General features: G+C 45.0%; 1 protein-coding gene and 1 long non-coding RNA gene across 3 annotated transcripts in view; one reads left to right on the top strand and one right to left on the bottom strand.

Moving 5' to 3' along the window:
• The window catches only part of SPMIP9 (sperm microtubule inner protein 9), a 51,949-nt gene that overhangs the window by 17,711 nt on the left and 8,332 nt on the right, over window positions 1-25,906 (top strand). The window lies entirely within an intron of this gene.
• LOC131484781 (uncharacterized) lies at window positions 19,814-21,635 on the bottom strand. Its single transcript, XR_009248444.1, has 2 exons — window positions 21,081-21,635; window positions 19,814-20,649 (listed from the first exon to the last, which is right to left on the bottom strand). It is a non-coding gene; the product is annotated as an uncharacterized LOC131484781 (long non-coding RNA).

The raw sequence follows: 25,906 nt of genomic DNA, 5'->3' as shown, positions 1-25,906 counted from the left end.
AAGTATTGGTTCCCTGGGTGCTGGGATGGGTGGGAAATCCCACCTGCCAGATCAGGTGCTGAGAAGGAGTAACAGATATGAGGAGAGAGTACCACCGAATGCAGAGCACTAAAGATTAAAAGAAATGTTTTTCCTTGTGCTAGTACACATGTATGTAAATAAATTCAGTAAGTGTTTATTTAATATTCTAGCAGAAAAAAAAAAAATCATTTGGCATCTCCCATACCAGGAAATCTCTACTATAGTCTCAGACTCTTCAGCACAGGAGTCAGGCACATGAGCAGACCATGCAGCAAAAATCTGGGGAAACCAGAAGACGCTTCTGAGGAAGGTGGCATAGGAGCTGGGCGGCCACCAAAGGAAGAATGGGCATTTCTGACGGGGATTTTTGTGGGGGCGGATGGAAGTGGCAGATGAGGTTGCAAAGGTTGGATTGGGGCTCAACCAAGAAGGGCCTTAGATGTCAGAAGTTTAAAATTCATAAGAAGCCAGGATCTTTCAGGTTGACCTCAGCTCATCCAGGGCCCACAGGGAACCATGCAGAGACACAGACACAATATCTTGCATCGTGTAGCAATTAGATTTGCATTTGATTTTTGTTGTCATTGTTTTAATACGTGTTGAGGTTTCTAGACCGTTTGACCAACGATGGGCAGTGATCCGTGCACAAACTGAGTGGTGCAAGAAGACAGATCACTGAGAGAGGGGCTCTGTTTATCCACAAATACCTTGACAACTTGCAGTGATGGAAAAGGAGACACAGACAAAATGTCATGTGGAATAGGGCAACAGTCAGATTGGCAATGCTTCCCTTACCTGTCTCAACTTTGTTCTTTCCCTGGCGTTATTTCTGCAGCCTGGGATCGCTCGTATTTCATGCGAATGACACCAATGCAGAGATCTTCTCAAAGTATTACTTTCAGCACGTGTTTATGTGCCATCAAATATAATCTAGGCAGTTTCAACTCTATGCAGGAACGAACACAGGGAGAGAAGTAGGGATATTGGAATTTCCAAACTGGATCCCTAAAATATGTGCCTCTCTGTGGCATCTCCCCAGCTGCCATCTAAAACCATGCCCGGCCCCTTTTTCATCCTCCTATACTTCTTATGTCTCACAAATAATATAGCTGCTCAATAATCAATAGTAAAGGACTTCTTGTGGTGGTTTGGATGTATACCTGATATTAGGATACTTCTCATAAAAATATAAAATAACAAAGACTATGGAAGAGAATATAGGCAGAATGGAGGCTTGCCTGTTTTAAATATTGGTTCAGATGATCAGTGAATTGTTTCTTCCATTATTATTGTTTTCTTTTTTCTTAAGTAAGCTCTACACCCAATGTGAGGTTTGAATTCACGACCCCAAGATCAAGAGTCATGCATTCTACTAACTCAGTCAGCCGGGTGCCCCTGAACTGTTTAAGATAAAGTTTATAGGGGTGCCTGGGTGACTCAGTCGGTTGAGCGTCCAACTCTTGATTTCAGCTCAGGTCATGATCATGGTGTTGTGGGAGCAAGCCCTGCGTTGGACTCCATGCTGAGTGTGGAGCCTGCTTGAGATTCTCTCTCCCCCTCTCCCCCTCTCCCCCTCTTGTGCTCTCTCGCGCACTCTAAAATATAAATAAATAAATAAATAGATAGATAAATAAATAAATAAATAAATAAAGTTTATAAAATGAAATATTACAGGGGCACCTGGGTGGTTCAGTTGGTTAAGTGTCCAACTTCAGCTCAGGTCATGATCTTGCAGTTCGTGACTTCCAGCCCTTTGTCAGGTTCTGTGCTGACAGCTCGGAGCCTGGAGCCTGCTTCGGATTCTATGTCTCCCTCCCTCTCTGTCCCTCCCCCGATCTTGCTCTGTCTCTTTCTCTCAAAAATAAATAAACATTAAAAAAAGAAAATTTTAAATGAAATGTTATAAACTAACACATACACAGTATAGAAAACTTAGGAAATACTCAAATGTTGAAAGAAAAGAAATAATACATAGTTCCACCAATCTAATACATCTGTCGTTCACATTTTGCTGATTTCCTTTCGGGCTTTTTCTTTACACACAGTTCTGATATATTTCTTAAATAAGAAAATAAGCTTCTGTCAAAGTGTCAGGGGAGCACATGGAATCTCTGAGAATTACTTTTTAAGTGGGAGAAAGTTTGAAACATTCTTAAGCCTGATGTCACCCAACTTCTGGATCTGTCAATAGAAACCCTTTGCTATCCGGAAGCTTTAAGGTGAAAATGAATTTGGTCCTGTATTTCCTTAGCCAGCATTGAGCCCCTCTTCTGTGGTCTGCACGGTGCTAGGCACAAGGTCACTTAAAAACCACCGAGTCCTCCAGGTGGCTGGGTGAGCAAAACAGGACGATGCGCTGAGTCAGAACTTGTAAAAGCCCTGAAATTCCGAAGTGTCCATTAGTGACAGACGCTAGCTGACAGAGGATTTGCGTGAGGACAAGGACAGTGACCAAGTCTGGAAGATAAATGGAAGCCATGGGAGAAAATGACTTTTTTTTTAATGTTTATTTATTTAAAAAAAAAATTTTTTTTTTAACGTTTATTTATTTTTGAGACAGAGAGAGACAGAGCATGAACGGGGGAGGGTCAGAGAAAGGGAGACACAGAATCTGAAACAGGCTCCAGGGGCGCCTGGGTGGCTCAGTCGGTTAAGCGGCCGACTTCGGCTCAGGTCACGATCTCGCAGTCCGTGAGTTCGAGCCCCGCGTCGGGCTCTGTGCTGACAGCTCAGAGCCTGGAGCCTGTTTCAGATTCTGTGTCTCCCTCTCTCTCTGACCCTCCCCCGTTCATGCTCTGTCTCTCTATGTCTCAAAAATAAATAAACGTTAAAAATAATAATAATAATAATAATAATAATAATAATAATAATAAAAATGAAACAGGCTCCGAGCTGTCAGCACAGAGCCCGACGCGGGGCTTGAACTCACGGACCGTGAGATCATGACCCGAGCCGAAGTCGGCCGCTTAACCGACTGAGCCACCCAGGCGCCCCAATGTTTATTTATTTTTGAGAGAGCATGAGCGAGGGAGGGGCAGAGAGAGGGAGACACAAGAGCCAAAGTGGGCTCTGTACTGACACCACAGAGCCTGATGTGGGGCTGGAACTCACAAACTGCAAGATCACAATCTGAGCCGAAGTCAGATGCTCGACTGACTGAGCCACCCAGGTGCCCCGAATTTCTTTCTAAGTAAAAAACAAAAAAACAAAAAACCAGTATGTGGTTAATGTGCAAAGACGTAACAGGATTACATGCTGTAAGGACATGATCAAATTGCCCCTTCAGGTAAACTTCCTTTAGCTTCTGGATAAAGTAAGTGGCAGAAGGATGCCTTGGGAGAGCAAATTGCCTTCAGAGAGGAACCCTGCTGTTCTCCTGAAGAGGGAACAGTGTGGAGACAGCCCTATGATAAGTCATCAACTGTACTTCTCCCTACAGCCAACCTGGACACGAGTAGTACCTCTGGCATCTAGTAATAGCCGCTGAATTTCCAGAGAAGTCTGGGAACCCTTGCGAGCCCACAGCCCAGAAAAGGTTGAAACCAGGATTCAAGCAGTCCTTTCTATTCTTGGAGAAAAAAAAAAGAAGAAGAAAGAAATGCCTCCCCTCTTTGAGCAGCGGACTTGCACTGTTGGCAGGGCAGGAGAACGTGTCAATCACACTATCAGGTTCCCAAAAAACTCACATCTACAAATCAAAGAGCAATATCTCCATGTCTTAGCTTCATCTACAGTGAGTAGTTAATCAGTGTCACCTTCAAATCACAATGGCAAATATTCGAGTTCTAGAAAGCCCGTGACTCTGAAGGATACTGGCGATACCTCTGCTCATTTCCAGGATGTCTGATTTATAAAAACCTTGGGTTTAGCCAAATTAAGAAAGGTAGGGAAAAGATTCCTGGAATAGTGGCTCTGGTTTCACAGTGGCTTATCTCTGCTCTGGCTAATCACTTTGAAATTAACGGGCCTCAGGGCCTTGCATTTAGGGGCTAGCACAAAGATGCACGAAGAGAATTCCAAATTTTACTGCATTGCTAATGAATGGTATGAAGCCATAAGAAGGAAACAAAAGAAAAGATAAGAAGAGAGATTTAAGAGGAGAAAAATCACTGGAGATCTTCATCATTACCCTTTCCACTCAGCCTCCCAAATCAGATAAAAGCCCTCTTTTGCATAACTGTTCTTATCTGTAGGATCTTCAATTTGTGATAATATTCAAGGAGTAAGGGACAAAGGAGTGGGCTGTAATTGAAGGGTTAAGATGCCATGACTTTCAATTAAAATTATTATGATGATTCTTTTCAATAGTACAGAGACCTAGCATTTAGTTTCTGGTGACGAAACTGAAACTCACATTTCAAAAAAATCAGAGAAGCCTCCCAAAAAAACCCAGAGCATGCCCCAGAGCACACAGATTTCACATTTCAGAAAGCATGGACTTCATTTTGAGCTTCTAAAAGTTTTTGGGGAAGAGCAGCTGACAATTCCGGGGCAGGTTCATTCAGGAACACAGAGGGTAGATTTTCAGGAGAGAGGAAGTGAGACGGGATGTCTGGGGAAAAGCAAACACTTCACACTTCAAGGTGGACTGAAATTTCTCCCTTGCCCTGCCCCTCTTCTCCCATGACCCTTAAGATCCTTGATGCACCTTAGCTGAAGTACAGATCAAAGGGAGAGGGGTGACTCTTGACACAAACTGAAACCACCCAGTTGTTTAATTATCTCTTGATGCAAAACGCCAGGCCTTGCTTTGCTTCTCCATCAGTGGAGGCAGGTGGTTTAGTACCGCAGCATTTCTTTTCCGGGAGAGGTTTATATTACCTAACAGAGCAAGAGTGGGCCGATAATAGAAAATCTTGGACTCAGTTATACGTTTTGGAATGATTGAATTCATGACTCATTTTGGAGCCCACAAAATACTTCTTAAGCATATGAAATGTAGGCATTACATTTTCAATTTAGAATCTGATGCTGGAGGACGTGGTAGACATTTTTCCAAAGAAGACATGTAGATGGCCAACAGACACATGAAAAAAATGCTCAACGCCACTCATCGTCAGGGAAACGCAGATTAAAAGCACACTGAGATACCACCTCACACCTGTGAAAGTGGCTAAAATCAAAAACACGATAAGATAAGTAACAAGTGTTGGCGAGGATGTGGAGAAGAAGGAACCCTTGTGCACTGTTGGTGGAAATGCGAACGGGTGCAGCCAGTGTGGAAAACGGTATGGAGGTCCCTCCAAAAATTAAAAAGAGAACTGCCATGTGACCCAGTCATTCCACTACTGAGTATTTACCCAAAGAAAATGAGAACACTACTTCTGAAAGCTGTACGCACCCCTATGTTTATTGGAGCATTATTTAGATAGCCAAGTAAGACCAAGTGTCCATCCACAGGTGAATGGATAAAAAAGACGTGGTACATATGTACGATGGAATAGTATGCGGTCATAAAAAGAATGACCTGTTGCCATTTGCAACAAAATGGATGAATCTAAAGGGTATAATGCTAAGTGAAATACATCGGGCAGAGAAAGACAAGTACCATGATTTCACTCGTATGTCGATTTTAAGAAACAAAACAAATGAACAAGCAAAGAAAAAAGAGAAGCAAAAAACCCGACTCTTAAATACAGAGAACAAACTAAGGGTTTCCAGAGGGGAGGTGGGTGGGGAATGGGTGAAATAAAGTGGTTGGAGAATACACTTACCTTGATGAGCACTGAGAAATGCATAGAATTGTTGAATCGTATTGTACATCTGAAACTAACATAATACTGTACGTTAATGATACTGGAATAAAAAATATTTACTGAGGCAAAAAAAAAAAAGAATCTGATGCTAACTGCATGTTTAGGCTTAAAAAAAAAAAAAAGGCCTACAATTAAATTGTCAAATTCCTGGGGCACCTGAGTGGCTCAGTTGGCTAAGCATCTAACACTTGGTTTCAGCTCAGGTCATGGTCTTGCTGTTTCATGAGTTTGAGCCTCGAGTTGGGTGCAAAGCCTCCCTGGGATTCTCCCTCCCTCTCTTGCTGCCTCTCCCCTACTCGCTCTCTTTCTTTCTCTCTCTCTCTAAATAAATAAATAAACTTAAAATTTTTTCTTTAAATAAATAGTCAAATTCCTTACTTACTCTAACATCAAACTAAAATATTCTCTGCTAAGTTCTGCTTGAGTATCCCCTTCCCTTTGTCAGCTTCAAGTTTTAGGAGCATGAAGAGTTTCAGTGAAGGCATTTCTGCTCAAGGATACAGTGAACATTTCTTATTGCAAGAGAGGGGGATACTTTATAAGCATGAGTCCAAGTCCAAATGGAGGCCATAGCCAGAGAGGCAAAGAAAGAGCAGACTTTTAAGCCAAACCATCATGGACTACTTTCTGGCTCTGTGATGTTGGGCTTCGGTGTCCTCCTCTGTAAAATTGACGTTCTGATATATTACGGGATCGTTGTGAGGATTAGTGATGATGTACATGGAGGAGGAAGCACACGGTCACTCTCTAAGTGATCCTGGGTAAAGATTATAATAACATCCTATTCTCAGAGCTATATCATATCATACCGTATTATGGCTCACCAAGTAGCTCATTGTACTTTTTCAAAAATTTTTTTTAAGTTTATTTATTTATTTTGAAAGAGTGAGCAGGGGAGAGGCAGAGAGAGGGAGAGAGAGAATCCTAAGCAGGCTCTGCGCTATCAGCACAGAGCCTGATGTGGGGCTTGAACTCATGAACCGTGAGATCATGACCTGAGCTGAAGTTGGAGACTTAATAGACTGAGCCACCCAGGTGCCCCATTACTTTTTTTTTTTTTTTAATGTGTTTATATTTTTGAGAGAGAGAGAGGGAGGGAAGGGCAGGGGATCCAAAGTGGGGCTCAAACTCACGAGCCATGAGATCATGGCCTGAGCTGAAGTTGGACCCTTAATCTACTGAGCCACTCAGGTGCCTCTATGGCTCCCCAGTTAGTACCCTAATTTTAAAATGCAGTCCGGTAAATTTGTGGATCATAAGAGTTGTGCTTTCACAACGCAGAGTACTAATCACTACACGATCACGGCTAGAGTTGTGCTTTCACATCCAATGTTGACCCATCAATTAAATATTATGCTGGAAGTGAAGTATGCATGAAGTACTTTTAAATCCAGAGTCCCCTGCAAATAGTAACCAGAAGAAATGACTGTGTTGTCAACTATTTGTATTTCTCTTAGAAGAACAAGTGAACTACTTTTGTAGCAAGGGTGTAACCTATCCCAACAGCCCCCTCCAATGGATCTGGTTTTTACGGGGAAACCATAGCAATATTGAACATATACTTCAGGAAATCTACAAATCAGTTCAAAGGCAAGTCCAGATTGAAAATTAAAGGCCCACACACTAGCCGCAGCATCATTTTAGCCAAATGAGATAGCTAAAACTTAGTTTAGTTTATGTTTTGTGAGATTGAAGGGTTTGTTACAGTAACTTTTGTTTGAAATGTAGAATATTAGAAAGGGAAAACTACTCTGATGGTAAAAAATGGTGATGGTAAAAAAAAAAAAAATGGCAATGGTGCCAGTTCATGAAATAATATATTACGTTATGTGTGTGTATAGAGGGGGGAACGGAGAGAGTTATAAAATGCAAATCGGAGGAAAAACATTTGCTTCACAAAGGATTCTCCATTTGTAAATTCAAAAAACAACAACTTCTCACTAGAGCCAATGGATGGGCCTCTGGGCTCTGGGAATTCCTTACAGGTGAATGTATGATTTTTTTACATGTAAATATCCATGTTTCTGGAGAAAGTGTCCACAGCTTTCATCTGATTTAAAATAATAATAATAATAATAATAATAATAATAATGAAATGTGGAGGGTAGGCAGTAACAGTTGCTTTAAATATTGAAAATTGTATTTATTTTAAAAATTTTTTAAGTAATCTCTATACCCAACACGGGGCTCAAACTCACAACCCCGAGCTGGCTTTGGTGGCATAGCCGTGAGCATAGCTGCCTTCCAAACTCACAACCCCGAGGTCAAGGGTCACACGCTCCACCAACTGAAACAGTCAGGTGCCTCTAAATATTAAAATTTTAAAAACATTTCAAGTGAGTTTTGTTACCTATTTATGGGAAGTGTTAAAACTGACTATAAACAGCCCTTGTATTGTGGTTCATCAATGAATACCTTAATTTTAAATGCAAGTCCAGGGAATTTGGGGACCATAAGAGTTGTGATTTCATATCAACTCTGACTCACCCACTGGACATAATGCTGTCAGTAAAAATGAGAAAAATAAGAAAAATAAGGTAATAATGGTTTCTATTGCAGCTGATGATCTGTAAGATGGCACATGTAGAACAAAGACACTTTTCTTGTGGGGCGCCTGGGTGGCTCAGTCAGTTGGGCGTCCAACTTCGGCTCAGGTCATGATCTCGCGGTTTGTGAGTTCGAGCCCCGCATCAGGGCCCCGTGCAGACAACTCAGAACGTGGAGCCTGCTTCGGATTCTGTGTCTCCCTCTCTCTCTACCCCTTCCCCGCGTGTGCTCTGTCCCTCTCCGTCTCTCGAAAATGAATAAATGTAAAAAAATAAAAGGACACTTTTCTCAGGCAGTAAGTAGTACAGCACAGTGGTCGAGACCTAACCGGCTGAGGTTACATCCTGCCTCTGTTACCGTTGTGTGATCTTGGACAGTGACTTGACCTTGCGAGGATAATGGTTGCTGGTTGTCCTGTGAGAGTACCGTGAGGATTAAATGGACAAGCAGGCGGATTCTTAGAACAGTTTCTGGCTCGGAATAAATGCTCACAGGTGTCTGCTGTGATCCTGTAAAGCATCAGACAGGAAAAATGTCGCGCAGGCTATTTCCCAGAGAAGCAACAGGGCATTTTCCTATTGATATCTCCTGTGAGGATCAGCGTCCACTGGGCATTACCCATTGTTTTCGACTGGACACATAAAATTCACTAAGTATGTCCCTACTGGAATGGGTACCACCATCGGCGGTGTTGCTGATGTGCCTCACCGCTGGGCTACGCTGGCTTCTGACCAACCAGCGGGGAGCGTTGCCCTGAACCAGCACAGAGCTGGTCATTGACACGGGCTAGCAGAACCCCGTAACTGCATTCAATTCAATAGTGGTGTTGGAGGACGCAAAACGGAGTGAGATCAACTGCGTTTGACACTGAGTGTGGCACTTCATTACCTTTGTGATTTAGGGCAAGTTCCTTAACTCTCTGAGCCTCAGTGTCTTCATCTGTAGGATGGGCTTGCTAACGGGAGCTCCCCCTTTAGTACTGTCATCAGTACCCACTGCACTCTCAGCCAGTTCTTTGAACATCGTTTTAAAAATGTTTATTTATTTTTGAGAGAGAGATCGAGCACAAGCGGAGGAAGGGCAGAGAGACAGGGAGACAGAGGATCTGAAGCCCAGAGCCCAATGTGGGGCTCGAACTCATGAACCGGAGATCATGAGCCCTGAGATCAACCCTGAGCCGAAGTCAGAGGCTAAACTAACGGAGCCACCCAGGCGCGCCTTATCCACGTCTTTGTTAGATCAAGAGGCCTATGTGCCTGCCACTGGCCATGAGCCTCCAAGTTCCTGCACACTCAAGGTGACAGGAAAGGAGGATGAGGAGCAAATCCCTTGGTCCAGAAAACTGTCCCTAAATCGCTCAGATCCCACAAAATGTACCAAACGGACATCAAACAGTGATGTCTTAGGTCCGCCTGGCATCTTCGATACGCGGGCACGTAGAAATCTGTGCATGAGGTCTTTGTGTGTTAGAGGAACCTGCAGGAAAGTAAACAGCAGTGGTGGTGAGTGGGTCAGAGCACTGTGAGAAAAAGGATCACCAGCAGCATTTAGGGGAGGGCCTCACTTCGAGGTCGGGTTTGCCTAAGGCAGGGTTTGAAGGAAGTTTTAAAGGAGTTGCCTCCTAATTGCAAGATGACTCCCCACCCTGTTCTGCAGCCAGACAGGCTCTGCTCTGCCTTTTTGGCCAATCAGTGTCCTCTGAGTTAACAGTAGGGGGCCTGGCCTTTGTGACTCTTCCCAGCCCAACAATCGTATCTCTAAGGCTGTTAGTGGCAGTATCTGTGTAAATGCCCTCCCTAGATGGAGCCCTTCATTTGGCCACAGGGGTGGGCCTTGTCATTTTAATAAGATCATGGCCCTCCGAACTGGAGGTGGCTGTCCCAGGGCAGTCAGCGTAGAAACAGCATTCCATTTTAGCTGTTCACATCTCCTGGTCCTAAGAACTAGAAGGACATACACTTCTGCAGAAATAGATGTTCTGGGCACCCGCTGATGGATTGACTTATGTTCAAGTTACTTTTCCAGAAATAGGTAGGGAAATAAACTTGATATTCCAGACTTCACAAGTGGTCAGATGAAGCCAAGGACATCTTTGCAACAAGAAGACGGCTAAAATATTTTTCAAATATTTATAATATTTGCACGTAAGCGTACATAATGGTGTTACAGCTGTCTCTCCTTCCGGCCTCAAGGAGGGATTGGCTTTAAAGAATGTGAAGAACTGACTATATTCAAAAGCTGCGGAAGGTGTCAGAGGGAACTTAAGAAGTCTGAATTCGGACGTTCACTTGGATGTCTCACGCCATGTCAAACTGACCATGGCCGATGCGTACTTGGGGGATAAACTAGAAAGAAAGTCAGGGAGGCAGTATGCTAAATCAGGTTATCAGTTACCTCTGTGGGGAGGGATATTTGTGATCAGGAAGAGCCTTGGAGGACTGGCTGATTCACCTGGTTCTATTTCTTGATCTGAGTAGATGTTCACATGCATCCAATATGTTGGAATAATTCATTAAACTGTGTGTGTATATCTTAAGCATTTTTCTTTAAATGACCTTTTTATAATGGCCAAAAAAGAAAGATTTCACCCACACAAACCTTGGCCTCCTCCATTCTCTACCATTTTAGTAATTGGTCGCACCACCATTGAGGTTCCAAGACCTGAGCATCATTCTTGACTCTCTTTGCTTGCTTTTGCCTCCGTCCATCCCATTAGCAGCCCAGAAAGTTCTCTCCTCGCTCCAGGCCTCAGCATCTCCACTGCTCCCACACTGTCCAACCTCCGCCATATGGGTGGCGGATGTCTCCACCATGCATAGCTGGGATCTTCTTGTCCACACGTCCTCCCCATACAAAGACAGTGAACCTATAAAAGAACCTTCCATTTGAAGTGATTATAGATTCATAGAAAGTTGTAAAAATAGTAGAGAGAGGTCTCATGTGCCTCTGTTTGTCCCCAGTGTTAACATCTTCTGTGACTCCATTGTATAATCAGTACCAGGAAGTTGATATGGATATAATCCACAGAGCTTATTTGGATTTCACTGGTTTTATTTGCACTTATCTGTGTGTGGAGTATGCACATGTGGGTGGGTGGGTGTCAGTCTATGTAACTTTCTCACGAGTTTAGACTCATGTAACCACACCACAATCAAGATACAGAACCGACCCATCACCAAGGACATCTTCCCCATGATACCCCCTTCAGTCCTGCCCAGGCTTCTCCCCTTCACCTTGTCCCTAAGCCATGGCAACCACTAATCTCTTCTTCATCTCTAGAATTTTGTCATTTTGAGAATGTCATATAAATAGAACCATGCGGTATGTCACCTTTGAGATTGGCTTTTGTCACTCGGCATAATGCCCTTAAGATGCATTCATGTTGCTCTGTGTATCAGTAGTTTGTTCCTTTTCACTGCTGAGTAGTATTCTATGGCACAGGTGTAGAGTGTTTTTGTTTTGAGAGAGTGAGAGCGAGAGAGAGAATCCCAAGCGGGCTTCATGCTCAGGGCAGAGCCCAACACGGGCCTTGACGCCACTACCCTGGGAGCACGACCTGAGCCAAAATCTGGAGTCAGAGGCTCAACTGACTGAGCCACCCAGGAGCCCCTAAGGTAGAGTAATTTTCAAAAACAAAGCCTTCACTTCCTTGTTCATATGGGGCTTTCCCATTGTACTGAGGCCCAACTATGCTCCCTGCCTGGCCTGCCTGCTGCCTTGTCTCTTGCTACCCTGCCCCTCCCCCTCACACACGCTGGCCTTCTGTCCCTCCTAAAACCCATCCAGCCTGTTTCTTTGTGCTCTTTCCCCGGGGTGACCTCCCCAACCTCCCTTGTCCTCCTGGTCCCTGCTAAGTGTCATCTTCTCACAGAGGCCATCCTGGCACTTATCCTATGTAAATGCTGCCACCCACCCATTTTCTTGCTTATTTCTCTTCCTCGGCACTAATTACAGCTGGCGACATTTTGTTTGTTTGTTTACTTGTTTAATATTTGTCACCCTCCCCCTACCAGAATGGCCAGCGTGTAATAAATACCAGGGAATGGATTGAATAAAGGAGGTAATTGGTCTCTGAAAAAAGAACGCTGATGATTAGTAATACACTTGGCCTGAATCCAATGAGAGTCCTCACAGAAGATACAACAAGGCACGCAGAGAAGACGGCCACGTGGACACTAGGCAGGCAGAGATGACAGTTATGCTCCCACCGGACAAGGAACACCAGGGAACACGAGAAGGTGGAGAGGAAAGGAAGGATTCTCCCCCAGCACCCTCCAGACCACACTCCCTTTGGACTTCTGGCCTCTAAAACTGTGAGTGGACATGTCGGTCATTTTAAGCCAACAAGTTCATGGCATTTGTTCTGACGGCCTTAGGAAACTAATACAAGGGACCCACTGAAGGGAGTTTTAACCGCTCAGGCAACCACCACTATACACAGAAAGCCAGTTATGGCTGAAGAAATATACATTTGACAGAGAGCTCTGAGAGAGTGAGTGCCCAGCTTAGGGGAGGGACAGAGTGTGACAGTACACGTCATGCATTCACCCCGTTAACCAGCGAAGCAGGCAGCCTCATTCTACAAAGCTCATTGGAGGAAAGTAAAATTTGCTATGGAAATCAGGTGACTCATTACTGATAATGGACTCTGTGTTTGCAAGGCAGTAGCCTAAGGTGGTGGTGATCAGGGCTTGAAAGAAGCCAGGCACGGTTCAGCCCAAGGGAGGTGGAATGGGACACTCAGAAGAGGGATAGCAGGACAGAGACCAGGCAGAGGCGGACCCAGACCAGCTCCCGGACTGCTCCCTGGCCACCTGGTTAAGGTTATCGCCGGGTCTGCTGTGAGAAGAGAATGGATGTCTTTGCCTGGATTGACACATTATTTACTGAGCACCTACTTAGTGCCAGGCTCAGGCCCAGCATGGAATACTGGGGAGACCAATGCAGTTCTCACCAGCACAGGGCTGAAGGTTTCAGCTGCAAATAACAGAAAACTCAACATACGTTGACTTGAGCAACGAAAGAAACTTACTCATTCCAGGAACTAAAAAGTCCAGGGATCTGAGGCGTCCAGCCACCCCTCAGCCAGGACTCTATTTCTCCATGATTCTCCTGGGTCTTCTCTCTTCTGTGTATCACTTCCAGCCTCAGGTTGATTTCTCTTTCGTTCAGAAGAGCGCAGTCTTGCACGATTGCAAGATGGCTACCAGCACTATTCTGCAGCCACCTGCTTTACATTCAGGGAGGGAGAGTGCGGCTGTCCTGTGGACACTGGACCATCTTAAACCCGAGTGCCCATCCCTGACTCAGTTGTAAGGCAAAGGAAATAAGATACCCTAATTGGCTTAGACCAGTGCTTCTCAAAGTGTGGTCTGTGGGCCAACAGCATGAGAATCTGCCAAAAATGCAAATTCTTGGGATCAGAACCTGAATTAAGAATGGTGGGGGTGTGGTCCGGCAGTGTGCACTCAACAAGCCCTCTAAGTTTTCCTGATGCGTGCTGAAGTTCAAGAACTATGCTTGGGAGTATCAGATCCAACCTGTGGAGCTGGTGCGGGGTGGGGGGGTTATTCTACCCAAACTGCATAACTGTTATGCAATGCCAGAAGGATGGGATGGGTACTGGGGAGGCAACCATCGTGGCCACTACCTTTAGTGGTTATGACGACTGTCATGGTAGCCAGCTTTTACTGAATTTTTATTATACACCAGGCCACTGTGCTGAACACGTGTGCACAATCTCATCGAACCTTCACCACACCCTGTGAGGTAGGTACAGTTATTACCCGTGACAGTTGAGGAAACTGAGACCCAGTGTAGTTGACTAAAGTTATTTAGGGCTTCATAGCTAAGTATCAGGCTGGAGTTTGAAGCTCTATGCTAATAAATAGCCAGCTGCCACGATGTGTGATAAACATCATGACAGAGGAAGTTCAGGTGTGTTAGGAGCACTGTGGAGGCACCTAACGTGCTCTAGTGGGAATCATGGAGGGCTTCCTGAAGGAAGTGATAAGCTAGGGAGGAGTTTGCTAGCTGGGTAAAGAGGAGGAGGAAGTGTGCGAAGCCTGGAACCCAGAGACGGCTTGTCCTGCCTGAGGGACTGGCTTCACAGTATGATGTTGGAGGTAGGAGGCAGGGAGGGGTGACAGAAAGTAGGGAAGAGGCTATACCCAGGAGGGCCTTGTGGACCAAGTTGAAGAGGTTCGGCCTTATCCTACAGGCAGTCCGGAACACAGGGAGTTCTAACCCTAGGGGATGAACGCTTCAGACTTGGCCTTTATAAAGATGCTCCTGTTTGCAGGGTAGAGAATTGAGTGAAGGCAGAAAAGCTCATTAGAAACCCGTTGCAGGCAGGGGTCCATCTCAATAAAAATGATGGTGGCTGGAAGAAGGGTACGGAGAAAAAACAGATGCGTTTGAGGACTTGTGGCTGTTGATTTTCTGGCTTGGGCTGATGTGTGTCCTTCTTCACAAAGATGAGAGAGAAAGTTTTGGGGGAGTGAAGCTCAGTTTTTGATCTGATAGATTTAACAAGAATTGCAATGAATTGTATATGTAGTTTTACTATTATTATTATTATTATTATTACTATTCAGTATAATTAACATGCTTTGTTATATTAGTTTCAGGTGCACAATAACAATAATTCAACAATTTTATACATTTCTCAGTGCTCATCAAAGTAGGTATACACTTCATCCCCTTTATCTATTTCACCCATCTCCCCACCCACCTCCCCTCTGTTCTCTGTATTTAAGAGTCTGATTTTTTGTGTGTCTTTTTCCTTTCTTCATCTGTTTTGTTTCTTAAATTCCACATATGAGTGAAATCATGTGGTATTTGTCTTTCTCTGACTGACTTACTTCCCTTCACGTTATACCCTCTAGATGCATCCATGATGGCAAGATTTCCTTCTTTTTATGACTGCATACTATTCCATTGTACATACGTACAATGAATGTACATATTCCATTCATCTACGGAAGGACACTTGGTCTTACCCTGGCTGTCCCTGCTATCGTACATCATGCTGCAGTAAACATAGGGGTGCGTATAGCTTTTAGAATTAGTGTTTTCATTTCCTTTGGGTTAATACCCGGTAGTGGAATTACATGGCAGTTCTCTTTTTGATTTTTGGAGGGAACTCCACACTCTTTTCCACACTGGCTGCACCAGTTTGCATTTCCACCAGCAGAGCACGAGGGTTCCTTTTTCTCCACATCCTCGCCAGCATTTGTTTTTCACTGTGTTTTTGATTTTAGCCATTCTGACAGGTGCAAAGTAGTAGCTCATTGTGGTTTTAATCTGCAGTCCCCTGATGGTTAGTGATGGGGAGCCTTTTTTCATGTGTCTGTTGGCCATCTGCACATCTCCTTTGGAAAAATGTCTCTTCAGGTCCTTGCCCATTTTTAATCAGATTATGTATCTTTATACATTTGGATATTCATCCTTTATCGTATATATCATATCATCCTTGAAAGAAATTGGAAATGACCCAAATGGAAAGACGTTCTATGCTATGGAGTGGAAAAACCAATATTGTTAAAATGTAACAAAGTAAGCTACAGGTTTACTGAAATCTCTACCAAAATATCCAGGGCATTTTTCACAGAACTAGAGGAAATAATCTTAACATTTGTATGGAACCATGGAAGGCCCTGAATAGCCAAAGCAATCTGGAAAAAGAACAAAGCTGGAAGTATCACAATCCCAGATTTCAAGATAAACTGCAAAGCTGTAGGGATCAAAATGGAATGGTACAGGCACAAAAATAAACACATAGATCGATGGAATAGAATGAATAACCCAGAAATAAACACAGCTCCTATGGTCCATTAATCCATGACAAAGGAGGCAAGAATATACAGTGGGGAAAAAGCCTCTTCAACAAATGATGTTGGGAAAAGTGGGCAGCTACATGCAAAAGAATGAAAACGGGCCACTTTCTTACACCACACATGAAAATAAACTCAAAATGGATTAAAGACCTAGATGTGAGGCATGAAAGTATAAAATTCCTAGAAGAAAACAGGCAGGAATTTCTTTGACACCGGCCATAGAAACATTTTTCTAGATATGTCTCCTCTGGTAAGGGAAATGAGAGCAAAATATATAGTTCTTTAAAAAATGTAGAGCTGGGAGTTTTGGGGTCGGGGAGGGTGGCTATCGTTTGTTGAGCTTTTACTGGGCGCCAGGTACTTTATATACTTATTATTTCTAACCCAGTCAACTAATCCACTAGACAGGCATTCTTCTCTGCATTTTCTGTAAGAGGATGCAGAACTAAATAGCCTTCCCCAGGAATCACACTCACAAATAGTAGGGCAGCTGGGTTGAACCTAAATCTGTGTTCCCTGTAGGGAGTCCTGCTGCTTCCCCAACCGCAACCATCATGAGGGCCTGCTATGGATCGAGTGTGTCCGTGAATTACTTCTAATCATCTCTATGGTTATGCTCCTGTGATTAGTTATGACTACAAAACCCATCCCAGCAAGTGGAAAAGGTAGGGCGTGCCCTTCGTTCACTAACCCATTCCCAAATGCCAGGCATATATCAGGTGCCCAACAAATATTTGTAGAAAGGAAAGAATGAAGGCAGGGAGGGAGAGAGGAAGGGAGGCCATGGGGGAGGCTCCAGGCATTGTTACACTTAGGTGGTTAATTGGTTTTGACCAATGAAACAGTTACGTTCAAGGTTTTGGTAGAAAGAGCGGGGGGAAAAACAAAATTCTGTGTATACCACATGTTACAAATGAATACGAATAGAACATCTCTGAGAATTGAAGACAGGTTCTTTTTTTTCACCAAATTTTAACACTTTTTTTTTTTTTGACAAATTCTCGTATATGGCTGTGAGCTGTTTAATGTTTGCTGATTAAGTGAATCAGTAAATGGCATGTGTCTACACGATCTTCCTTGAAGTCTTATTTCATGTCCTAATGTTGTTATTCTTGGTGTTATGTCCGGGATTGCTGGAATATAACAGAGGAGCCACTTAAATCAGGTTTCATTTATTTGTCATTATTTGCTACACCAGGTAATGGGGTCGTGGTCGCTTGATTGCTTGCAAAAATTCTTCACGTAAAGATATAATCAGTCATAATGGGATTCCCAAAATACTTGCTTATGGGCAAAATATTGTCACGGTCCCTAAACTTCAGGGCACAAAAGAATTCCCTGACAACAAGTTTACCAGGCTGATCCCCCGGCCTGACCCCAGGCCCCCATCAAATGCTGATCTGGGAGGGATGTAGTGAGGTCTTAAGACCGTGTTCTCAGCAATCACTTCGGGAGGTCCAAGGACCACACTTTAAGATCCACCAACTTATCTAGGAAGTGTCTGTGACCAAAAAAGTCTTTCCCAACCTCCCACTGCCAGATTGCGTTGTATGAGGTGTGAAGGGGCTGACCTCAAACTGACTGACCAATCTGTCAGCGCGACTCCTAGGAGAGATGCTCCTCTCCGCACTTCATTCCAATGTGATGGCATGAAGGGAGATCCCCTCACAGATTACGCTGCCAGTGCCAGGTCAGGCCGGGAGGGACAGGGGTGTGACTTACTGGTCACCTTGCCCTTTCAACATCTAAATGGCCCGACCCACCACTGACCCCAGACTCGAGGCCCAAAAGGCACGTGAAAGAACTTAGCAAAGTTGACAAAGGTCCACGGAGAAAAAATAAGCACTTCTAATATGTTGCTGTCAACTTCTAGGCAGAGCAAGATCTATAAGGGACAGTATTCTTCTTCTAACTCTTTTGGGTGTAGAATCTTCACCATTACCATCTTCATTTTCATGATCATCGTCATCGACAATCACAATAGTCAATAGTTACTGAGCCCCCCTAGAACGCGTCTTAGATTTATTATGGGCCAGAGACCCTGGAGGTTATAAATGTCCATTCCATTCCCAGGCCCCTGGGCAAAAGAATTTTAGTCAGCCATCTCTGAGGGTCGCAAATCATTCTTCACGGAAATGGTTTCTCCTTCTCATGAACATGGACATCCTTCCATATCAGTTCATCTGAAGATCTATCTTATTTTCTTTAAAGGCATACTAGCATCTCATAGTGAGGATGGACCCACGTTTCTTGAATCACCTCCTGCTGATACAGATTTAGCTTGTTGCAGGTATTTGTTATTTCAGGCAATGCCATAATGAATGTGTCCTGCCTATCTCTGCACACGTGAGTGATCGCTGATCTGCCACTGATCTGCCAAAAAGGTCAGAAGGTACAGCCATTTACATTTTTGGTAGGCACCTCCGATTGCCTTCAAAAAAATTATGGCAGCTTTATACTCCTAACAATAGTGTAGGAGGAAGTACCTGTTTTCCTCACACCAGGACTGGGAATTATATTTAAGACTTTTTTTGATGTTCTGATAAATGGAAAATGGCATATGTTTGTTTGCATTCCTTTTAATTTGTAATGATGTGTTTATTGGTCATTTGTGGGTTTTTAAAATGTCTATTTTGAGAGAGAGAGAGAGAGAGAGAGAGAGCAAGCAGAGGAGAGGCAGAGAGAGAGGGAGAGAGAAAATTCCAAGTAGGCTCAGGGCCCGACATGGGGTTCGATCCCATAAACCGTGAGATCGTGACCTGAGTCAAAATCAAGAGTCAAATGCTCAACCGACTGAACACCCAGATGCCCCAGTCATTTGTGTATTTTAATTCTGAGACATGCCTAATCTTTTACTAAACATGTGAAAATTTTAAAAATTATTAAACAGGTTACTTTTTTGATATGTCACTTTAAAAATAGTAAGCTTCATTTATTGAGAAAATTTATGCTATGAGGACACTCACTGAGCATCTCATTCCTCACCTATATCACATATTTTGAGATTTATTGTAATAGAATAGAGAGAGAAGCTAATAATATGAATTTCTTAAAAATGTTTTTAAGCATTACTAAAATAACAATAAAATAAAACAAATTAAGAATTGTAGTTTGAGATCTCTCTGCCAGTCACCATACTAGAAGTGGCCTCATGTTCAATCTTCTTAGCAGTTCTTTGGCATCGATAAGATCCTCCTCCTCACTTCAATAGAGAACTCTTCCCCTTTCTATGGGAGAGATGAGAGAAACACAAAAATAGCCAAAGCATAACACAAAATAACACAAAAGCAGCCAAAGATAAGGGCAGTGGCCCTTTCCAAGGCCCCAGCCATGGCGTGGCCTGACAAAGATTCGGCTTCTGATTGGAAGAGGCAGTCTGGGAAACAGCTTTGATGCCGAAACGTTGGGATTTCTAGAGAGATGTCAATGACTTCCATCCAAAGACCATCAGGAATCTGCCCGGACTTGAACAAGTTGGGTTTATGTCCGGTTGGAAGAGGGAGAAGACATGTGATGAGAAGCGTTTAGAAGAATGGGGAATCAAAAAGTATTTATTTCTGAAGTATTTAGAATGATTTGATCGTTATATAGTTGTGTCTGAGGGATGGGACGAGCCTAGGGTCCTCCTCCTATAGTGCCATCTTTCCCATATGCTTTCAAAAATTATTTATTATAGGTTTTGGGTTTGTATTAGGTGATTTGAGGGTGGGTTCAAGGAAGCGAGGCTTTGCTCTGGATTGGACACTTTCAGGAAACAGAGGACTCGATAAAGGGGCTCGAGAATTCTTGTCAATCAGGCAGGAGGAATAATACGTTTAGGGCCGTGTTTGGTCATTCCTGTGTTTTGGACGATGTTTGTGGTTTGTGTGTCTTCAAACATAAATAGCTGCTTGCCTTACTTTTGTTGCGATCCATCGTGATCACAGCAGTCTTGTCCGACGTGAGTATTCTCTGAAATCGTTGATGTTCGACTGGAGAACGCCACGTCCTCAGGGCGGGTACCAGCCTCCAGATCAGGGGCCCCGTTTCACGTTCTTCAAGGAATTCAAGACATTGTTTGAAATAGAGACTACCCCCCAAATTCCGGTATATAACTTGCCTCTTTAGAGCCCCATCCCATTTCTCTCCAGGTGTGCAGAGGCCATAGGGCTCAGGGATTGAAAACATGAACTCTGGCCACAGGAAGCTGGGGCCGCAATCCTGTCTCTGTCACTTAATAGCTGTGTGAGACCCTAAGCAAGTCACTTATCCCTTCTGTGCCTCATTTTCCTCATTTACAAAATGGGGAGAGTAAGGGTTTGTACTGAAGGATTGGGGTGAAGCAGTCGGGACATAACCCAGCAGTTGTGCTCTGTTGTTACCATTGTCACCAAATGTCCAGTCAATTCTCAAGTGCCTGGCTGCTTGTAGGTGCCTCCAGCTGCTGTCATTTCTCTTGTGCCCTCCTCTTCCCTGTCTGTGCTGCACACTTCTCCCACACTGGTCTTCTTTAAAAAAAAAAAAAAAAAAAAAAAAAAATTTTAATGTTTATTTTTGACAGAGAGAGAGAGAGAGAGAGAGAGAGAGAGAGAGAGAGAGAGAACGTGTGGGGGAGGGGCAGAGGGAGAGGGAGACACAGAATCGGAAGCAGGCTCCAGGCTCTGAGCTGTCAGCACAGAGCCCAGCGTGGGGCTTGAACTCACTAACTGTGAGATCGTGACCTGAGCCAAAGCTGGACACTTAACTGACGGAGCCACCCAGACGCCCCACACGATGGTCTTTAAGAAGTCCCTTTCATCATGTTCTGTTGAGGGACATGCTCCGCACTCATTCTTGTTTAGTGAGCACATGCGACGGGCCAGGCATTGGGCTGAGCTGGGAATTTACAGCATTTTAGTCCATTGTCCTGCAGGGTAGGTATTTTGAATCCCCATTTTACCACTTGAGAAGGATACCGAGAAGATAGTATAAGGAACTTCTCCGAGGGCACGTGGTTTTTCAGTGGCAGAGCTGGGTTCAAATGCAAAATCTTGTGACTCTCAAAAAGAACACTATTGCAGGGTCTAGCACTTGGAAGTCTAGTCCGGCAGGCTCGGGAGAGGCAAAGGGCAGTTCCAGTCTTTTGGGGAAGCAAAAAGAAGGGCGCACCTAAATAAAGACATGGAAATAGCATCAGTTATGTGACAAATACCTGCTGGAGTGTTATAAATGCTCAGAGAGAGGGGTGTGGGTGAGCGTGAGCGGGCAGGAAGTGGTTGCCACCAGAGGTCAAAGGTTACCTGAACCTTCAGAGATGGGCCAGATTTGGACAAAACGAGGCTCTTCATTTAAGACTTGATTTCACCACATCTCTTCTGCCATTTGTGTAGTCCCCTGTCAATACCAGATGGCCCTCCCTTCTGCACCCCTTACCTGTGCTTGCTCACCCTCCCTTTGGGCCCTTCCCCCTCCTCCCTCTCACCAGTTTGTAAAATTCAGATGGCAGAAACCTTGTGCTTTCTATCTCCTATTATCACCATGACAATGCCCCTTCCTCCTTCTCCCCCCGCCCCCCCCCGCCCCCCCCCCCCCCCCCCCCGGCCCCGGGGACTGGACACGCACAGCATCTGACCCGGTGTCTTGCTCACCCAAGGCAGCCGGCAGTTGCTGTTGAACAAATGAAGCAGGAGACTCCAAGTTCTTATACCAGTTTAACAATTTCACCGGCATTTTTGGTATCGATTCACGTGAACTGTGACTCACATCTACCATCCTGCATGCACCCCAGGCTGGGCCCTGATTGGCTCTCTGCACTTGCACAAGTCTCTGAAAGACCCTGGTCCTGGCCTCCCGCCTCTAGAAAAAGCTAAGGGTGGGGCGCCTGGCTGACTCAATCAGTTAATCTCACAGTTCGTGGGTTCGAGCCCCGCCTCGGGCTCTGTGCTGATAGCCCAGAGCCTGGAGCCTGCTTCAGATTCTGTGTCTCCCTCTCTCTCTCCCCCTCCCTGACTTGTTCTCTCTCTCTCTCTCTCTCTCTCAAAAATAAATAAAACCTCAAAAAAAAAAAATAAATAAATAAAGGCATAAAGCTAGGAGTGGCCTGGCCATAGTCTCCTTGTAGTTGAGTATAAGAACCATAAGAATCTCTGGGGCGCCTGGGTGGCTCAGTCAGCTGGGCGTCCTACTCTTGGTTTTGGCTCAGGTCATGATCTCACGTTTTGTGAGCTCAGACCCCGCATCGTGCAGTGTGGAAACTGCCCGGGATTCTCTCTCTCTTCCTCTCTCTGTCTCTCTGTCCTTCCCATGCATGCTATCTCTCTCTCAAAATGAATAAATAAACTTAGAAAATATTAAAAAGAATCATAAGACTCTCGTGAGGCTTGTGAAAAGGTAGATTCTGGGCTTGGCTCCTACTCCCAAAGATTCCGACACGGAAGGTGGCAGCAAAAATCTAGGTGTTAACATATATCCAGGACTCTGAAGCAGCCGGTCACTGGGCTGCCCTTGGAAAAAGCCTGCTCTAGGTGACCCGGCTAGTTTCTATGAATCTAGAATGGAAAAGGTTGACAAACCCTGTGTTGGGGGCCGGTGAAGGCATCTGTGCGGGGACAGACCTCTCTGAAGCACTAACCCGTCTTAATTTTCAGAGTTGTCCACTTGAAAGCTAATGACCACCCAGTTGTGTGCGTCCCCAGGGGAAAGCTAGAGGAGGGAAACTGACGCGCTCTAGTGTCCGGCCCCCTCCGGCCCCCTCCCGAAGATGTGGGGCCTCTTGCCCCGTGAGCTGTGCGGCAGGGGCTGATTCTGATTAACTCCACAGGATCTGTTTTTGTTTGTTTGTTTGTTCTTCACCTGAAGGGGTGTCCGTTTCTGCTGAGGGCCCTCCCAGCTGAGGCACCCTGTTTGGGAAAGGCGGGAGTTTGCTAAGCCCTTTGGAGGCTCCTGGCTCCTGGAGAGGGATCGGTATCCCCATTGCTCTGGGAGGAGGCCTTTGTAGTGTCGACTTGCTGTTTGTGTTTCAGGCTCTAAGGGAAGGTTTGCTCCTAATTAAAGGCATAAATGCTTTAATCCCTGGCCTGAGGGCTTCCCATAGCGCATTAGCCGTATTAGGAAGGAAATGGATTGTAATCCCTTTAATATAAGCCTGGAGGAACTCGAAGGCTTCTGGTTTGGGAAAAGAATTTCCTCCTGTGATTTAACAATATTAACATGCTGAATTTGCATAGACAGAAACTTGGGGCCCAGCTTTCCCTCCAGAAGGAGCCAAACTGATTCTCTCTCAAATGAATGACTGCTACGATAATTAGGCTCCTACAGCATACCAGCTCAGATGCCAAGGCATTGTACCGATTTTTCTCCTTTAGTTTTGTCGTCCAACCGTGTCCATATATATTTTCTCAAAAAGGAAATGAAGATAGAGAGGTGAATGTTCTCACCGAAGGAAGGAGGGGAGGATCTCGTTGAGAGCTGTCCGTGTGCCCTGTGCTTTGTGGATTCTGCTTATTGATTGCTGTCCACACAATATATTTGTGTGTGCTTTTAAACGTTTACTTCACCCTAACCACGTTTTTGGAAACACACTCATGTTGGTTTCTAGCGTGCCGCGTAGTTTGTCTTACTCTATACAATTTGAACCCAACGCCCGTATGTAGGCTTTAAAAAAACAAACAGGATTTGTTTTCTGGTTTATTTTTCATCCCTTACCAATGTTGAAAAGATCCCCCTTCATGCTGCTGGAGGAGACAGCAAGAACCATGAGAAACTTACCTGTGCTGCTTCAGAAAAACAACAGGGATTGCACCGTGGTAACTTGAACATCGGTACATGGCGATCCAGCAGTGCCTCCTTGTGAGCTTACGACACGTCGTAGCTATGTTGTAGCCTAGATGGAGGAAGAAATGGGGGCACTGAGGCTCTCGGCGTGAACCTGCCCACGGTGGCTAGCCATGGGGTGGCCCATCTGAGGCCTCGGCCCTGCTCCTGTAGGTTAATGCATTGACGTTGCTGCATGAACTCTGAAGCCCAGAGATTCTGCAGAAACCTGACCGCAGTGGAAGTGGCAAATGCCAGAAACTAAAAAAAAAAAAAAAAAAAAAAAAAAGACTGAGTACATGGACCCCTTCACCTTTTCACTCCCGTGGCCTTATTTCCCTTCCTGCTGCCCTTTTAGGGAGGCAGAAGAATTTAGGGCAGGCTCGCACCGCAGGGCTGTGTGGGAGGGAGCTCTGCTCCCCAAACGTGGCAAATCCTCTCTGTTAGCTTCAAATACCGCCTGTGTCACCAGCAGTTCCAGAGTGTGTATCACAGGTCCAGAGCTTTCTTCTGGGGGCTATAGATTCTCTTACCCACTTGGAAGCCACACAGGCCGCGCCAATGCAGTATTTGTCTTACTCCCCAAGCTGGCTCCTCTGCTGGAATTTCCTACCTTACCAAAGGGGGACCAACCCCCAGCGGCTCATCCCCAAACTCTGGGAACCATCTTTGATACTTCTGTCTTGCTCCTGCTGATTCCGGATAATGAATTCTATAGAGTGTGGGGTGACTGGGCGATTCAGTTGGTTACGTGTCCAACTCTTAAAATCAGATCGTGATCTCAAGGTTAATGAGATCGAGCCCCACACTGGGCTCTGCACTGAGTTTGAAGCCTGCTTGGGATTCTCCCTCTCCCTCTCTCCCTGCCCCTTCCCCGCTTGCGTTCTCTCTCTCAAAGTAAATAAATAAACATTGAAAAAATTCTATAGAGTTTACTTCCAAAATGCCTCTTGAATCTGCCCATTCTTCTCCCTATCACTGTCATCTCCTCTGACCTGTCCCAGCCGCCACCATCAGCTAGTGGCCTGCAAACTCCTTGCCTGGATCCTATCTCACCCTCACCCCCCACCCCCACCCCACCCCAGGCCATTGTCCATCAGTGATCTTTTTGATATGTTGTTTCATCCTTCTGCTTTAATTCCCCAGTACTTCCCATTATTTTCAGGATAAAACCCACCAATCCCCGTGTACCCCACTGGACAAACTACCCCCACCCCACCCTCATCTGGAGTCAGTCACACCTGTCTCTCCTCACTCTGCCCTAGTAGAGCAGCCTCTGTCTTCCACACAAGACAGGGCTCCCTCGAGTCCTACAGCAGTCACACAGGCCAGAGCATTCGCCTTCCTCCCTAGGACTGAGTTATAATGTCACTACTTGGCACAGGTCTCCCCTCTAAGACTGGATCAGGTCCCCGCACCCAATTTCTCTTCGATGGCATTGTCACCGTTGTATTTTTTTTTTTTTTCAACGTTTTTTATTTATTTTTTTGGGACAGAGAGAGACAGAGCATGAACGGGGGAGGGGCAGAGAGAGAGGGAGACACAGAATCGGAAACAGGCTCCAGGCTCCGAGCCATCAGAGCCCCAGAGCCTGACGCGGGGCTCGAACTCACGGACCGTGAGATCGTGACCTGGCTGAAGTCGGACGCTTAACCGACTGCGCCATCCAGGCGCCCCCGTCACCGTTGTATTTAAAGACTCACTTATGTAATATATTTCTCTATCGCTAAGCTGTAACTTCACGAGGGCAGAGACCACTTCTGTTTTACGTCACCACTCTGATCACAGGCCCTGTACAACGTCGGGTACAGAGCAGAGACTCAGAAAACATGGGTAAACACTGGCATGAAGAGCCACCAAGTACCGTCACAGACTTATTATCCATTTGGCTTTCTACATTCATTTCAGGTAGAAATCACATACCTGTTTTACAGATGATCAAACTGGTTTCTGCTGAACTTACCTGGTTTACCC

The sequence above is a fragment of the Neofelis nebulosa genome, chromosome 9, assembly GCF_028018385.1.
Source record: "Neofelis nebulosa isolate mNeoNeb1 chromosome 9, mNeoNeb1.pri, whole genome shotgun sequence".
In the NCBI taxonomy this organism is placed as follows: domain Eukaryota; kingdom Metazoa; phylum Chordata; class Mammalia; order Carnivora; family Felidae; genus Neofelis; species Neofelis nebulosa.
The sequence above is the reverse complement of the archived record's forward strand: the minus strand, read 5'-3'. Positions and strand labels throughout refer to the sequence as shown.